The sequence below is a fragment of the Eschrichtius robustus genome, chromosome 2, assembly GCF_028021215.1.
Source record: "Eschrichtius robustus isolate mEscRob2 chromosome 2, mEscRob2.pri, whole genome shotgun sequence".
Lineage (NCBI taxonomy): Eukaryota > Metazoa > Chordata > Mammalia > Artiodactyla > Eschrichtiidae > Eschrichtius > Eschrichtius robustus.
The window spans coordinates 75608973-75626563 of record NC_090825.1 but is presented as its reverse complement, the minus strand read 5'-3'; the positions used below and the strand labels follow the sequence as shown (position 1 = coordinate 75626563).

General features: G+C 36.1%; 1 protein-coding gene and 1 long non-coding RNA gene across 5 annotated transcripts in view; one reads left to right on the top strand and one right to left on the bottom strand.

Moving 5' to 3' along the window:
• The window catches only part of LOC137759428 (uncharacterized), an 84628-nt gene that overhangs the window by 18388 nt on the left and 48649 nt on the right, over positions 1-17591 (bottom strand). Inside the window, exons 5-6 of one of the 3 annotated variants that reach the window (XR_011073097.1) lie at positions 12381-12450; positions 2897-3778 (exon numbers count right to left, since the gene is read on the bottom strand). This is a non-coding gene — a long non-coding RNA (uncharacterized lncRNA). Of the gene's footprint in view, positions 1-2896; positions 3779-12380; positions 12451-17591 lie in introns of those variants that run through there. The other 2 variants (XR_011073098.1, XR_011073096.1) reach the window with 2 other exon arrangements.
• Positions 1-17591, top strand: part of KIAA0825 (KIAA0825 ortholog) — a 408207-nt gene that overhangs the window by 370516 nt on the left and 20100 nt on the right. The window lies entirely within an intron of this gene.

Below are 17591 nucleotides of genomic sequence, written 5' to 3'. Positions count from 1 at the left end.
TTAAGATTCATTTGTTGCTCTATACACACTGGCCCTTTTCTGCCTCTGGAACACATGTTCCTACCCTCATGTCTTTGCTTGATATGACATTGTTGCTCAATCATCTTTACTCTATCGGAACTGAAGGCGTCCTTCAAGTACTACTTCCTTCACAAAACCTTTTCTGTCAGCTTCTATCCATACCAATTTCTAATGAATGGAGAATGCTTAGCTCTCAATAACTCCCTTCATTTTTACACATTAGCTCTATCTCTGTGCTGGATTGTACGGTCCCCAAGGGCAGAGACCAGATCCTATGTTGAATTTGTTTCCCCATAATGTCAAGTACAATGCAGGGCACATAGTATATAGTATTCCTAACTTTACAATGTACTTTTCACATACATTTTCTCTCTTATTTTATATCCCATAAATAACATAAACACCTGCAGATTGACTTATTTGTTGTCACTCATTCCTTGCTTACCTGAACATCACTATCATTTATTGTTCTGAAAGATCTCCTCTTACCTCTTCTCTTCTTCCAAATGTAAATAGTATTCACTGCTTTATGAAGGTCAATAAATATTGGCATTGATATACCAGTAAGGAAAGAAAACCATAAAAGTGAAAGTATGAATTATCTGTACTATACTAAATGAAATCAATCCTAATCATTAAAAGTTACATAGAGTTTTTCAAAAATTTTAAATGGCCTAAACTTATATGCAGATAAAACAGAGACCCACAATTCTTTACCTGCAATTCTGAACTACAGAAAGCTCTTAAGCTGAAAGTCTTTGTAAGTTTATAGTCTTAATTTATCCCACTTAAAATGAATGTTTATATGTTTTGCTGCAAATATATTAATATATTGGGTTATAGGGTACTGCCCTAGACCCTGTTGGGAATGCTTCCTAATAAAAAGAATGTGTATTGTATTACCTTTTTAAAATCTAAAAACAGGTCTGAATTCTGAAAATGACCTCAGTGGTTTCAGATAAGGGATTATGGATCTGTAATACATTTGTATAGTGCTCTGCAACCCTTCATTTAATAATATCATTTGATCCTCCAAATAATGTTATAAGGTAGCTACTACTACTGTTATTATTTCCATTTTCCAGATTAGAGAAGATACAGAAAGATTAAGTGACTTGATGGTGAATGATAGGACTGAAGCTCATGTTTTCTAATTTTAAGTCCTAATCCCTTTTCTTTGCCAATACTTTGAGCAGATGCTTTGGAAGTCATTCTGAGTTGTAGATTCTTCATAGACAAAATACAGAAGGTACAAACTTAAGATAAAATGATGACTTAAAGAGATAGTAAAGATTAAGTTTCCTCTGAGTTGAACGTTTAGAGTCTAATACTTTCTAAAGACTATATGCATATATATGTACATGTATATATGTACATATATAAGTAGTTTGTAAAGTCAATTTCACTCCCCGTTAATATAACTTACATGATAATAGTACAAAATCTGTACCTAACTTTCTTAAATATTTTCATGTATAAACAATAGGAGATTTTTGTTGACCTTGGAGAAGACATGAGCCTTCCTTTTAGACTAAGAACAGAAAGCAGATAAAATATTCTAATATAAGGAGTATGAGGTGTATGTTTTTGTGGCTAGGGAATTTGTTAAAAGGCAGAAGAGAAAGTAAAGAAACCACAAATGGGATGGCAAGTAGGTTGGCTTTCCAGAATGAGAATTCTTCTAAGAAAAGGGCAAAGGAACTTGAGTCCAGGGACTGTGTTCTAGGCATACTTGTGTTCCAAGTGTTCAGCTGGGTGCTTGGGCTTAGTAAATGTCCAACAGATGAATGACTACCAAACGAAACTAAGTATGATAGAAATGATAGGCAAGTATTTCTGAATCCTATTGTTCAAAGCTGAAAAATAAAACTGCATCAAGTTTAGGATACTCACAGAATGGGTCATTACAGTTTTGTAGAACTAAAACTTCCTTAATTCCCATATTCTAAGAAAAGCACTGAGTTTTGAATGAGCCAACTGAAATTTAAATTCTAGCTTGGCCACTGGACAGCTGTGTGGCCTGGTACAAAGTACATTTAAAAGTCCCAGTTTCCTTAATTGTAAAAATAGGGATAATAATATTTACTCTGAATAGTTGTTTTAGGATTAAATTAGATAATATATATGGAAGGGATAACATAGCACCCAATACATGGTCATCCTTCTTTGCACCCCTGCTTCCTTCCTTCCATCCTTTCATCCATCCTTCCATCATTAACATCCATAACACCTTTCCAAAGTAGCCAACTCTGGCCATACTTTTGGTGTAGTCTGAAACTGGGTCAGAAAAAAATAGACCCACAAAATTCTCCTCTTGCTGTTCTGTGCTCAGGTATACAAGAACATTTGGGGCAGAGCAGGAGAAAGGTGAGCTACAAGAAGGGCTTTAACTACTGAGAACCTGCTCTGCACCTTCCTAGAGATACCACAGTGCTACCTACCTATTTACTCATTCATTCCTCAAGTATTTGCTTAGTGGTATTACCAGCTATAATACTTCACTAGGTTGTGAAATTATTGAGATAATAAATTCAGTCCTCAAAAAGGCAGGGGACCACATGGTAGGGAATACAGAAGTTTAAAAAATAATTGCAAATCATCTCTCAAGGTATATAACACTAGAAGTCAGTAATCACATACCTCTGTATTACCATAAAGGAAAAGGTGAGATATCTTGCCTGAGAGAAGCAGAGGAGGAGTCTGGAGACAGAGGTGGACAGAGAAAACTTGGCAGAAGAGGGGACACTTAACATATTCTGAAAGATCTTTAACCTTTAAAATCTCTTAGGATTTTTCCATCTTCGGTCATGGTTAAACTATAAAGAATGAAATTGATATATCAAAATTTCAATAAATGTTTTATTCTTTTTATTGGATCAAGTTTTTACAAAATGCTGGTTTCCATTGTCTTTATGTTGATGTAGTTTTGTTCTCTCCTAGCTCCCCTCCTGACTGGATGAGCCACAGCACGTCTTACAGCAGTAATACATTAGGTTAATAAAGCAATTATTTAATTGACTCTAATTTCATTGGCATTTCTATTAGCTAAAGGAAAGAGGTTCAATCACTGTTTACATTTGTAAAGCCAATATTATGGTTTAAATTATGGCCTTCGGACAAAATTGAAAATTGAAGCCTGATAACCCTTAAAGCAATATTTACAGAGGACTCTTTGTCTTTGTAAAGAATAAAGGGAATGGAAACAAGAGCACATTAAATCAGAGGGGCTTTTAAATATTCATTTTGCAATCAGCTTCACTGGTTTCCAGGCCACTATCTACCTTCATCATTCTTTTTGTAAAGAAATACCAAATCTCTTGCTTTAATTAGCCTGTGAAATAGAAACTATTGCTTCACTTTTTTGTTTTTGATTCTGGAGTACAGGAGTTCCAGATATAACTCTCACAGTACAAATATTATTCTTCAACAGAAATATCTTGGGAGATACTGCTAAAATTAGTAATTCAAAAATGCCGACATTTTGAATAGGTAGCTTGATTTAAAGTGCGTGCTACCTAACACCCCCTAGTAAAACCTCTTACAACCACCCAATGAAATAACTATAAAAACACTAAAACTGATAAAAACTAACAACTCCAAGATCAGTCAGTAATCCTGTTGTCAATGGTTTTCCATGAATCACAAGATAATGGAAGTGGTCTAGATAGAGTTCTCTTACTTTAAAGATGAATGATCCAAAGAACCCAAATAGTGCTTGTGAAAATATGCTCCAGCTTGAGGGAATGTGAAAATCACTCTGAAAAACAAACAAACAAACACACAGAAACATGCTTAATATGGGGATCAGACAAAAAGGTTAGACCACTCTGTAGTATCCTCCATAGGATATAAGGCAAGCCTCTGAACAAACTGTGGAAACCCGTAGGTTACAATATGTAATGCAAGAAAGAGAAACAATGAGATGCAATAACAAGAGGCCAAAGTAACAACGGAAGTGGATAAGATTTGGAAAAAAGTAAAAGGATTTAAGTTGGTACTAAAGAAAATCAAATTAATTTTTATATGTAGTTAATTTTAAGAAAGAGGAAAACAGATTTAAAGCATCCAGGAAGGAAAAAATAAAGCAGGTTACCTAAAAAAGGACAAAATTAGGCTGGGCTTAAACTTCTCTGAAGCATTAAGTGCTATGAGATGATGGCACATCTACAGCATTTTTTTAGTGCCATCTTTGACTTAACAGAAAGGTGACAAAAATAGTACATAGATTTCTCATTTACCATTCACCCGGATTCCCCTTATGTTTAACATCTTACATAACCAAAAAACACTTATCAAAACTAAGAAATCAACCTTAGGATACTACTCTTAACTGAAGTACAGAACTTTTTTCTACCACTGTCCTTTTGTTGTTCCGGGATCCCACATTGCATTTAGTTGTCATGGCTCCTAAGTCTCCTCCAATCTATGCCAGTTCTTGAGTCTTTGTCTTTCATGACCTTGACACTTTTGAAGGGTACTCGTCAGTTATTTTTGTACACTGTGCCTCAATTTGTTTGTCTGATGCTTTCTCGTTAGATTAAGGTTGTGCATTATTGGTAAGGAAACCATAGAGGCAATGGGCCCTTCTCAGTGTCTCATATCAGGGATTAAATAACATCAGTAAGTCTTATTACTGGTGATGTTACTCTTGGTCACTTAGTTAAGCTGGTGTTTGTTAGGATTCTCTAATGTTGTTACTCTTTTTCCTTTGTAATTACTAAATATTTGAGGGAGATACTTTGACTTTATGCAAATATCCAATTTTTGCATAAACTTTTACCTACTAATTTTAGTATCCATTGTGTGGCAATATTGCCAAGGTGTTTTAATAGTGATTTCTATTTCTCTTATTCCTTTGTATATATTATTTAGAATTGTTATTTGAGTAAGAGTTGTCACATATCCCCCTATTTATTTACTTATTTATATTAGTATGGATTCATGAATATTTATTTTATTATTCAGTTATAATGTAATGCAATCATTATTTATTTTGTTGCTCAAGCTGTTCCAACTTTGTCAATTAACTTTTCCAGGCTGGCTCCTAAGCCTTTTTTATATAGTCCCATCTTTTTTTTTTTAACCTCCTTACTTTCTTTTTTTTTTTTTTTAATTTTATTATTTATTTATTTTAGGCCACGTTGGGTCTTTGTTGCTGCACGCAGGCTTTCTCTAGTTGCGGCGAACGAGGGGCTACTCTTCATTTTGGTGCGTGGGCTTCTCATTGCAGTGGCTTCTCTTGTTGCGGAGCACTGGCTCTGGGCATACGGGCTTCAGTAGTTGTGGCACGCGGGCTCCACAGCACAGGCTCATTAGTTGTGGTGCACGGGGTTAGTTGCTCCGCAGCACGGGGGATCTTCCCGAACCAGGGATCGAACCCGTGTCCCCTGCATTGGCAGGCAGATTCTTTTTTTGTTTGCTTGTTTTGTTTTGTTTTTTGTTTTGTTTTTTGTTTTTGAGATAGCTGGCTTTATTTATGATTTGCTCATTTTACCTTCTTTACCACCTTTTTTTTTTTATTTCTGAGATATACATTTTGAAGTAATAACTAGAATTATGACTTATAACACTATACCAGAACATATAAGATTTTTAGAAATTTCATGTAATGTCTGAAACATTTATATTAACGTATTTCCACACAAATAACCCAAAGAAAGTTTAGTATTAGTTGTTTTTTGTTTGTTTTTGTTTTTTTATACTGCAGGTTCTTATTAGTCATCAATTTTATACACATCAGTGCACACATGTCAATCCCAATTGCCCAATTCAGCACACCACCATCCCCACCCCACTGCAGTTTTCCCCCCTTGGTGTCCATACGTTTATTCTCTACATCTGAGTCTCAACTTCTGCCCTGCAAACCGGTTCATCTGTACCATTTTTCTAGGTTCCACATACATGCGTTAATATACGATATTTGTTTTTCTCTTTCTGACTTACTTCACTCTGTATGACAGTCTCTAGATCCAACCACGTCTCAACAAATGACTCAGTTTCATTCTTTTTATGGCTGAGTAATATTCCATTGTATATATGTACCACAACTTCTTTACCCATTCGTCTGTCGATGGACATTTAGGTTGCTTCCATGACCTGGCTATTGTAAATAGTGCTGCAATGAACATTCGGGTGCATGTGTCTTTTTGAATTGTGGTTTTCTCTGGGTATATGCCCAGTAGTGGGATTGCTGGATCATATGGTAATTCTATTTTCAGTTTTTTAAGGAACCTCCATACTGTTCTCCATAGTGGCTGTATCAATTTACATTCCCACCAACAGTGCAAGAGGGTTCCCTTTTCTCCACACCCTCTCCAGCATTTGTTGTTTGTAGATTTTCTGATGATGCCCATTCTAACTGGTGTGAGGTGATACCTCACTGTAGTTGTGATTTGCATTTCTCTAATAATTAGTGATGTTGAGCAGCTTTTCATGTGCTTCTTGGCCATCTGTATGTCTTCTTTGGAGAAATGTCTATTTAGGTCTTCTGCCCATTTTTGGATTGGGTTGTTTGTTTCTTTAATATTGAGCTGCATGAGCTGTTTATATATTTTGGAGATTAATCCTTTGTCCATTGATTCGTTTGCAAATATTTTCTCCCATTCTGAGGGTTGTCTTTTCGTCTTGTTTATGGTTTCCTTTGCTGTGCAAAAGCTTTGAAGTTTCATTAGGTCCCATTTGTTTATTTTTCTTCTTATTTCCATTACTCTAGGAGGTGGATCAAAAAAGATCTTGCTGTGATTTATGTCAAAGAGTGTTCTTCCTATGTTTTCCTCTAAGAGTTTTATAGTGTCTGGTCTTACATTTAGGTCTCAAATCCTTTTTGAGTTTATTTTTGTGTATGGTGTTAGGGAGTGTTCTAATTTCATTCTTTTACATGTAGCTGTCCAGTTTTCCCAGCACCACTTATTGAAGAGACTGTCTTTTCTCCATTGTATATCTTTGCCTCCTTTGTCATAGATCAGTTGACCATAGGTGCATGGGTTTATCTCTGGGCTTTCTATCTTGTTCCATTGATCTATGTTTCTGTTTTAGTGCCAGTACCATATTGTCTTGATTACTGTAGCTTTGTAGTATAGTCTGAAGTCAGGGAGTCTGATTCCTCCAGCTCCGTTTTTTTGCCTCAAGACTGCTTTGGCTATTCGGGGTCTTTTGTGTCTCCATACAAATTTTAAGATGATTTGTTCTAGTTCTGTAAAAAATGCCATTGGTAATTTGATAGGGATTGCATTGAATCTGTAGATAGCTTTGGGTAGTATAGTCATTTTCACAATATTGATTCTTCCAATCCAAGAACATGGTATATCTCTCCATCTGTTGGTATCATCTTTAATTTCTTTCATCAGTGTCTTATAGTTTTCTGCATACAGGTGTTTTGTTTCCCTAGGTAGGTTTATTCCTAGGTATTTTATTCTTTTTGTTGCAATGGTAAATGGGAGTGTTTCCATAATTTCTCTTTCAGATTTTTCATCATTAGTGTATAGGAATGCAAGAGATTTCTGTACATTAATTTTGTATCCTGCAACTTTACCAAATTCATTGATTAGCTCTAGTAGTTTTCTGGTGGCATCTTTAGGATTCTCTATGTATAGGATCATGTCATCTGCAAACAGTGACAGTTTTACTTCTTCTTTTCCGATTTGGATTCCTTTTATTTCTTTTTCTTCTCTGATTGCTGTGGCTGGGACTTCCAAAACTATGTTGAATAATAGTGGTGAGAGTGGACATCCTTGTCTTGTTCCTGGTCTTAGAGGAAATGCTTTCAGTTTTTCACCATTGAGAGTGATGTTTGCTGTGGGTTTGTCATATATCGCCTTTATTATGTTGAGGTAGGTTCCCTCTATGCCCACTTTCTGGAGAGTTTTTATCATAAATGGGTGTTGAATTTTGTCAAAAGCTTTTTCTGCATCTATTGAGATGATCATATGGATTTATTCTTCAATTTGTTAATATGGTGTATCACATTGATTGATTTGCATATATTGAAGAATCCTTGCATCCCTGGGATAAATCCCATTTGATCATGGTGTATGATCCTTTTAATGTGTTGTTGGATTCTGTTTGCTAGTATTTTGTTGAGGATTTTTGCATCTATATTCGTCAGTGATACTGGTCTGTAACTTTCTTTATTTGTAGTATCTTTGTCTGGTTTTGGTATCAGGGTGATGGTGGGGCAGGCAGATTCTTAACCACTGTGCCACCAGGGAAGTCCCTAACCTCCTTACTTTCTGATGCTCCAGGCTCATATTGTGTTTTCCCTGCCCTAGCCCTAGAAGTAGTTGTTTCTCTGAGGAGTCCGTCTTTTGCGTAGCAGAGTGGAATTTATAAACCAAGATTTAGGTGCCAGCTGTTCATTGCTACTGGGGTACCTTCCAGCTCCTTTCAGTGGATAGAGCTAGGAAACTCATGTGCAGATACTAACTCATGCATACAAACACATCAAAATTTATTTCTGTATCATTTATATGTAAATATATTAAAAGAATAAGTTCATATTGATATCTCCAATTTTAATCCAACATGACAGGGCTCATTCTAGCTTTCTTCCCTTATTTGTAACTTCTTTCTCTTACAGTAAGAAACATGACTCCCATTTTCTATAATTTTTCTGATAACCCTACTATATAAACATAAGCAAAAATATCTTTAAAAGCATCTAAAAATACTTTAAAAATCTAAAAAAAATTTTTTTAATCTAAGAGAGTAGTTTTACATTTCTTAATCCCTCTGTTAGAAACAAATTACCAACTAGAGGACATTGTTTGTGAACAGCTCTTTTGTCTTTAGTCTTAAAACAGTCAGTTAAAACGCTGCTTTCCAGAGTTTCTTAGCTTGGCTCCTTTCTTGTCCACCCCCTTCAGTGTAGTTATGTAATTCATTTGTAATATTGTGTGATTCCCATGTCACAGTCTGTATTTCATATTCCCCCCACATCCTAGTTGATTTTGTTGTTGTTGTTATCATATAATAAAATTCACTCTTTGTGGTGTACAGTTCTATGTGTTTTGACAAATGCAGAGAGTCATGTGTCGACCACTAGAGTTCCCTGCAGTACAATTTCATCAACCCCCAAAACAAGAGTGACCCCTTTATGGATAATCTCTCCTCCCATTCCTAACCCCTGGAAAGCACTGATCTGTTTTCTTCTCTGTACTTTTGCTTTTTTAGGAGTGTCTGTCATGTAAAATGGAATCACACAGCATATAGCCACTTGATTCTGTCTTCTTTCACTTAGGAAAATGCATTGAAAATTCTCCCAAGTTGTTGTGTGAACCAACAGTTTGTTCTTTCATATGGCTGAGTTATATTTTATTGTATGAAATAGTTTAAGGGCATCTGGGTTGTTTACAATTTGGGGCTATTGTGAATAAAGCTGCCATAAACATTTGTTTATAGGGTTTTATGTGAATGTAAATTTCTTTTTGTCTTAGGAAGACACCTCGGAGTGGGATAGCAGGGTTATATGGTAGATGTATATTTAACTTTTTAATAAACTGCCAAAAACACTACCTAAAGTGGCTGTTCAATTTTGCATTCCCACCTGTCTATAGCATTTTAAGGAGAAAAGTTGTAACCTAAGAATTGCATGCCCTCCTAGATGTTTATGTGTGATGGCAGTGGAATTCTCATTCAAGAATTTTAAAACTATAGCATCAAATGGCCTTTTTGAAAAAAATTACTTAAAATCATATTCTAGCCAACTGAGAAGGAAATCATAATTAAGAAGTTGAAAAAAAAACCAAAACAAAACACCATTCCTAACAGACAAAATCTTAAGGAAAAAAAGGAAGGAAGGAAACTTCCTTTTCATAAAGAAAGGATATCTAAGAAGACAGATCACATCATATACTATTAATTATAAAACCAGAACTCTTATTAAAATCAAGGGGGAACGGAATTCCCAATCTATTTAACATTTTTCTAGAATTTCTGGCTAGTGGAATAAGACATAAATCAGAAGTAATGGACTAACTGCTGGAGAGGAAAAGGGGAAAATGGTTATTAACTGCAGAGAATATTTCTTAGAAAACCCCAAAATACCACACAAAATCCTCTTAGAAATCAGTAAGGCTATGAAATATAAGAAAAATATTGAAAAATATCAATATCCCAGTAAGAAACTGAAGATATAGTAAAAAAAAAAAAAAAAAAAAAAAATCTCTGAATAATAGCAACATACACACGAGAAAATTTCTAGGAATAATCCTAACCAAAATATGCAGGATCCATATATAGAAAACTATAAAAATTATTGAAATATAAAGGACGTGACCATTGACTTTTGCAGTTACTGCCATTCATTAATTCATTCAGTTTGATTACTTGCCCAAAATTTCTTTGCCACAGACATAAGTAAGTTCCATAAGAGAAGGAGCAATAATTATTGTATTCATGGTGTTATCCCCTGTGCCTAATATATTGCCCGACTCATAGTAGGCACTCCAAAAATATTTTTCTGTATGCCAGTATTTTGTTCAGTTATCTGATCTATGAAGTTTGTATAGCTTCTAAGAAACATTCACTAAGTAGCTTAGTAGTTTTTAAATGGAGTCTAGACTAGTTAATTACCATCACCTAGCAAATTGTAATACCCATCCATTTGACAGCATCATGACTCATGGCTTGAAGCATAGGTACGCAGAGTCTTGCATTACTATCTTTTGTCACTCTCCCTCTCTAACATTAATGGATTCCACAACACAACACCAAGAATTTCAAAGCTTAGGAGAGTTTAGAGGATTTTAGAAATGGCCCTTCTCTATAAAAAGGTTGGTTATACTTCATCAATTCAATTTCTAGATCCCACAGGCAATGCTAGCTTAATAGCAAGTGAATGGGAATGAAATTCTAGTAATTGAAAATTTGAGTTATTAAGGAAAGAAAAAGAAATAGAAAAGAAACCCACAGAATCTAGGAGCAGGTGAAAGTAAAATATTTCACAGTATGCGGTCTGAGCCTTTTATCTGGAATCTGCTCTCTGCTTCCATGTAATACAGAATTTAAGGTTAATGATTCACAGTATTCCATTGCTTGATAGCTTAATTTCATTTCATAATTAGGTTGACATTTTTCCTCATAATATTCAATTGCTAAAATTTTCCTAGGTTTTAAAAATAATGGAATAATATACCATTAGATAAAGTTAGCTGAATAGCTGAACCACAGCTAAAAATAAAGCATTTTCTTGAATATTCTTATCATTTTCCAGTGTTTTACTATCTATGGGTGTGTGTGTACTTGTGTTTTTATGTGTTTGCTGGGGGTGGGGAATACTGTGTAGTAATTTCCCTGTTGTTCTTCTAAATAGGGACTTCCAGTGAACACTAATAATGGTAATGCCATAGTTATTTACTGAGAAAACTAATCGGGACTCTGCAGTGGTGTGTTGAAGTTTTGTGAAAATGAAATTAGAGATGCAGCATATTTCAGCAGTAATGAATCTGTTTATGTTGTATAAAGCAGGGTTAGGTTAAGAAAAAGCAATTTTTCAAACTCAGTGCTTTTTGATGGTCAAGAGTTTATTCCATTGGGTCATTAATATACTATATTTCCAAAGAATTCTTTGGGCAAAGTTCATCTTCTGGCTAATGTTAAAGAAGAATTGGCCCACAACAGGCTTTTTACATTTTGTAATGATAATTCTAAATTGTTAGGTAAGATCCTCTTGAGTATAGTCTATTGCCTATAAATAAAAGGGCTGGCAAAGACCTTGTTTTTAAAAACTGAATTTACAACAAAGGCATATTAAACATCAATAGACATTATTGGTTCTACTGTATATTGCTGGGCCAATGATGGATTTTAACAGTAAGAAAACTTAATAAATTTGATATGGAAATCGGAATTGTAATACAGTAGCAGGAACTCAACACGAAAATTTAGACATTAATGAGAATAACCTTTGAATGTCAGCTTGAATTAGACTTCCTGCATTTTGGCCAAATTCATAGGTTATGGCAAATAGGTTAGGTGGTAGGACAGAAATAACTGAAATGATTTTGTTTACTAAATATTTCAATGTCAATTGTTCACTTTATTTTTTAATGCTTCCTAGATATTTCCATTAAAAAATGACAAATATTCAACTTTAAATCTGTATCATTAAGTATAGAAGGAAGGTATTTAAATGGACTCCTTTTGGAAGTTAACTTTAGTATTAGTCAACTGATATATTTGAAGTTAGAATTTAAATTAGGGAGATAAACTCAGAGGAGAGGAATGAAGGGCAGTGCTGTGGGGATGTGAAATGGGGGAAAAGGCTCTCCAAAATAGTAAGGCCTTCTCTCAAGATATTAGGTAGTTGTGTTGGGTTATTCACCTGGCAGTCATAGAAAGAGGTAATACACTACTTTACTTACTCTGTCACCAAAAAGCTCTGGAAATGTCAGTCAGAATTTTCTGTATATGGCAATAACTGTGATACACCCACTGCAAAATAAAGCATTATTAGACATAATCATACCTTAAGCTGTGATGACAGATGTTAAAATGACTATAAGCAGTTGAAGGGGAAAAAGGGTCACAGTTATCTGGAAGCAATGAGACAAGGATGTTTGGAGAAATAACCTATTCTCTGGAGGATGATATGATTTTAGGTTATGAGAGATAATGGGTGAGGTAATTGGGAAGATAGAGCAAAGGGCCAGTTTCTAATTAAATTGACAGCATACATAGGATTTTACTCAGGGAAAATACCAGTGATCTGGGTTGGGCCACCATTTAGTACATACAACTCTGCAGTGAGATTGCTGCTGGAAGATGCCTTATAAACAAGGGCTGGAAACATGGCATGGCTTTTTGAGGCAAGACTGTTTTTTCACTACCTATCAAGATAAATACCACACCAGGGATGTGTTCATCCACAAAATGGTAATGAAATAGAAAAAGGGCATCCAGGGTGATAGCTGTGGGAGTGAGTCAGTGCATTAATTCTGCTTAGCAAGAAAGATGTTTAAATTTGAAAAAAAATCTGTAAGTATTAAAGGGTATTCACACTTCCTGTTATGACACTCATTGGACTAAAATATAAATAAAAGGAAATGGACTGATAAGGTTGGTAATTGGCTATAGTGAGAAGAAAGCTGAATAAATGAGCAAAGAATAGATTTTTTAAAATTTATTTAAAAGGATTATAGTTTTCAGATGTTTCATCTCTTAAGGCAGGGTGACATTGATTTTTTTTTTTTTTAAGCAATACTTACATCTGAAATAGTATCATGTACATTTTTAGCCAGTACTCAAAAAAGTTCCATAGTCTATACAAATGGGGGAAATGCAATTCATAATTGACAAGGTATGAATTTTTTATACTTTAAGCCATGAGGTTGCCACATCTACAAATGTAATTCCTTAGCAAACATGTCTTATGTTTATATTTATGAAATGTACACAATTGACACAGAACCCAAAAGGGAATAAGTGAGCATTTTATATATATATATTTACTTTGATTTACAAACTCCATTCTGGGAAATATTTATTAAATTAGAAACAAGGAACGAATGCAAGCAAAATGTGCTTAGACTTTCAATTTCTCTTGGACTTGGTGTTACTTTTATGCATTTTACCAAAGCTTGGACTCACATCAAAGTGTTGGCCGTGTTTTGCTTTGATTTTTTAATTTTTAAAATGTATACAGAGCTACTCTCAAAGGTGAAAATGAAAAATTATTAAAACTTAAAATTCATCTATGGAGGCACCACATTGCAGTGGTGATTTCATGTTAAATATCCTAAGCTGAAACAGCAAGAATCTTGGAAAGTGACCAAGTCTGGACACATGATATACTCCACATTTTGTGTAGCTATTGAAGAGGGCACCACAGCTTACTGAAGGGGCCATAAGATGAAAAAATTTCTTGAAATAGCTTTGATATCCATTCAAATATAAGTTCTTTCTTTGAGGGTAAAGATCTTGTTTATCATGCCTCCCAACCTCCTTGATATCAGCATGAAGTTAGAGGAAGCAGTACTTCTAATTAGTTCCCCAGGAGTAAGGAAGGGAAGTGAGGAAGTGGTCCCATCATCCCCAAAGAGCTGAAGCAATGGGAGTTATCTTGAGAGGCTCCTAATCTGCCACCGCTGTAAAAGTTGAGGCATCTCAACTCAAGTGGGTCTGAAATAAATCAGGTCTTCCAGTTCTGGCCTGCCATCATGGGATGCAAAGAGACTGTTGTTTTTTTTCCCATTAATTAATTTGTTAACAAATACAGAGTGGATATTAACTGGTCTTAAACTGTGAGCAGCTCACATTTAACTTATTATTATAGGAGACACAGAGACATAGGTTGCAGTAGATGTACTATAGTGGGTAAGAGCATTAACTCTAGAGCCAGCTGCTTGGGTTAGAATCCTGGCTCCACCACGGACCAGTTGTGTGACCCTGGGTAACTCCTGGTGTGTGGCAATAATTAAGGTTGCTAGACAGAGACAAGATGGTGGAGTAGTAGGACGTGAACTCACCTCTTCTTACAAAAACACCGAAATTACAACTAACTGCTGAACAACCATCAACAAAAAAAACGGTGGAACCTACCAAAAAAGATACTCTACATCCAAAGACAAAGAAGAAGCCACAACGAGACAGTAGGAGGGGTGCAATCACAATAAAATCAAATCCCATACTCACTGGGTGGGCAACCCACAAACTGGAAAATAATTACACCACAGAAGTTCTGCCACAGGTGTGAAAGTCCTGAGTCCCACGTCAGGATCCCCAGCCTGTGGGTCTGGCAATTGGAGGAGGAGCCCCCAGAGAATCTGGCTTTGAAGGCCAGCAGTGTGTGATCACAGGAATTCCACAGGACTGGAGGAAACAGAAACTCCACTCTTGGAGGGCACACACAAGGTCTTGTGCACACCAGGACCCAGGAAAAAAAAGCAGTGACTTCATAAGACACTGGGCCAGACCTACCTGCTAGTATTGGAGGGTCTCTTGCAGAGGTGTGGTGTGGCTGTGGCTCACTGTGGAGACAAAAACACTGGCAGCAGTAGTTCTGGGGAGTACTCATTAGCATGGGCACCCCTGGAGGCCATTTTCCCACCAAGACCTGGCCCCACCCCACAGCCTGTAGGCTCCAGTGCTGGGATGCCTCAGGCCAAACAACCAACAGGGCAGGAACACAGCCCCACCCATCAGCAGCCAGGTTGCTTAAAGTCTTCCTGAGCACACAGCTGCCTGATAAACACACCCCTTGACACAACCCTGCCCATCAGGGGGACAAGACCCAGCTCCACCCACCAGTGGGCAAGAACCAGTTCTTCCCACCAGGAAGCATGCACAAGCCTCTTAGACAGCCTCATCCACGGCAGAGTCAGACAGCAGAAGCAAGAAGAACTACAACCCTGCAGCCCACATAATGGAAACCACAATCAAAGAAAGTTAGACAAAATGAAATGGCAGAGGAATATGTCCCGGATGAAGGAATAAGATAAAACCTCAGAAGAACAACTAGATGAAGTGGAGATAGGCAATCTACCCGAAAAAGAATTCAGAGTAATGATAGTAAAAATGATACACGATCTCAGAAAAAGAATGGAGGTACAAATCGAGAAGATACAAGAAATGTTTAACAAAGACCTAGGAGAACTAAAGAAAAAACAAACAGAGATGAACAGTACAATAACTAAAATGAAAAATACACTAGAAGGAATCAATAGCAGAATAACTGAGGCAGAAGAACGAATAAGTGAGCTGAAAGACAGAATGGCAGAAATCACTGCCATGAAACAAAATAAAGAAAAAGAATGAAAAGAAACAAGGACAGTCTCAGAGACCTCTGGGACAACATTAAATGCATCAACATTCTCATTATAGTTATTGCAGAAGGAGAAGAGAGAGAGAAAGGACCTGAGAAAATATTTGAAGGATAATAGCTGAAAACTTCCCTAACATGGGAATGGAAACAGTCACCCAAGTCCAAGAAGCTCAGACAGTTGCAGGCAGGACAGACACAAGGAGGAACATGCTGAGATGCATACTAATCAAGTTGACAAAAATTAACAACAAAGAAAAAATATTAAAAGCAACAAGGGAAAAGCAACAAATAACATACAAGGGAATTCCCATAAGGTTATCAGCTGATTTCTCAGCAGAAACCCTGCAGACCAGAAGGAAGTGACATGATATATTTACAGTGAGGAAAGGGAAGAAGCTATAACCAAGAACACTCTATCCGGCAAGGCTCTCATTCAGATTCGATGGAGAAATCGAAAGCTTTACAGACAAGCAAAAGCTAAAAGAATTCAGCACTACCACACCAGCTTTGCAACAAACAATAAAGGAACTTCTCTAGGTGAAAAAGAAAAGGCCACAACAAGAAACAAGAAAATTACAAATGGAAGAGCCCACTAGTAAAGGCAAACATGCAGTAAAGGTAGGAAATCATCCACACACAAATATGAACAGACCGATCACAAGTACTGAAATTGAAACTGTGATTTAAAAATCCCCAACAGACAAAAGTCCAGGACCAGATGGCTTCACAGGCAAATTCTAGCAAACGTTTAGAGAAGACTTAACACCTATCCTTCTGAAACTATTCCAAAAATCAGCAGAGGAAGGAACACTCCCAAGCTCATTCTGTGAGGGACACCATCACCCTGACACCAAAACCAGACAAAGATATCACAAAAAAAGAAAATTATAGGCCAATATCACTGATGAACACAGATGCAAAAATCCTCAACAAAATACTAGCAAACTGAATTCAATAGTACATTAAAAGGTTCATACACCATGATCAAGTGGGATTTATCCTAGAGAATCAAGGATTTTTCAACATCTGCAAATCAATCAGTGTGATATACCACATCAAGAAATTGAAGAATAAAAACCATAAGATCATCTCAATAGATGCAGAAAAAGCTTTTGACAAAATTCAACACCCTTTATGATTAAAAAAACTCTCCAGAAAGTGGGAATAGAGGGAACATACCTCAACATAATAAAGGCCATATTTAAAGGTCATATTTAAATTTAAAGGCCATATTTAAAGGCCATAATAAAGGTACGACAAACCTACCACTAACATCATACTCAAAGGTGAAAACCTGAAAGCATTTCCTCTGAGATCAGGAACAACACAAGGGTATACACTCTCACCACTTTCATTCAATATAGTTTTGGAAGTCCTAGCCATGACAATCAGAGAATAAAAAGAAATAAAAGGAACCCAAATTGGAAGAGAAGAAGTAAAACTGTCACGATTTGCAGATGAGATGATACTATACATAGAAAATCCTAAAGATGCTACCAGAAAACTACTAGAGCTCATCAATGAATTCGGTAAAGGTGAAGAATACAAAATTAATACACAGAAATCTGTTGCATTTCCATACACTAACAACAAAAGACCAGAAAGAGATATTAAAGAAACAATCCCATTTACCATCGCATTAAAAAGAATAAAATACCTAGGAATAAACCTACCTAAGGAGGCAAAAGACCTGTACTTGGAAACCTGTAAAACGCTGATGAAAGGAACCGAAGATGACACAGATGGAAAGACATACCATGTTCCTGGATTGGAAGAAGCAATATTGTCAAAATGACTATACTACCCAAGGCAA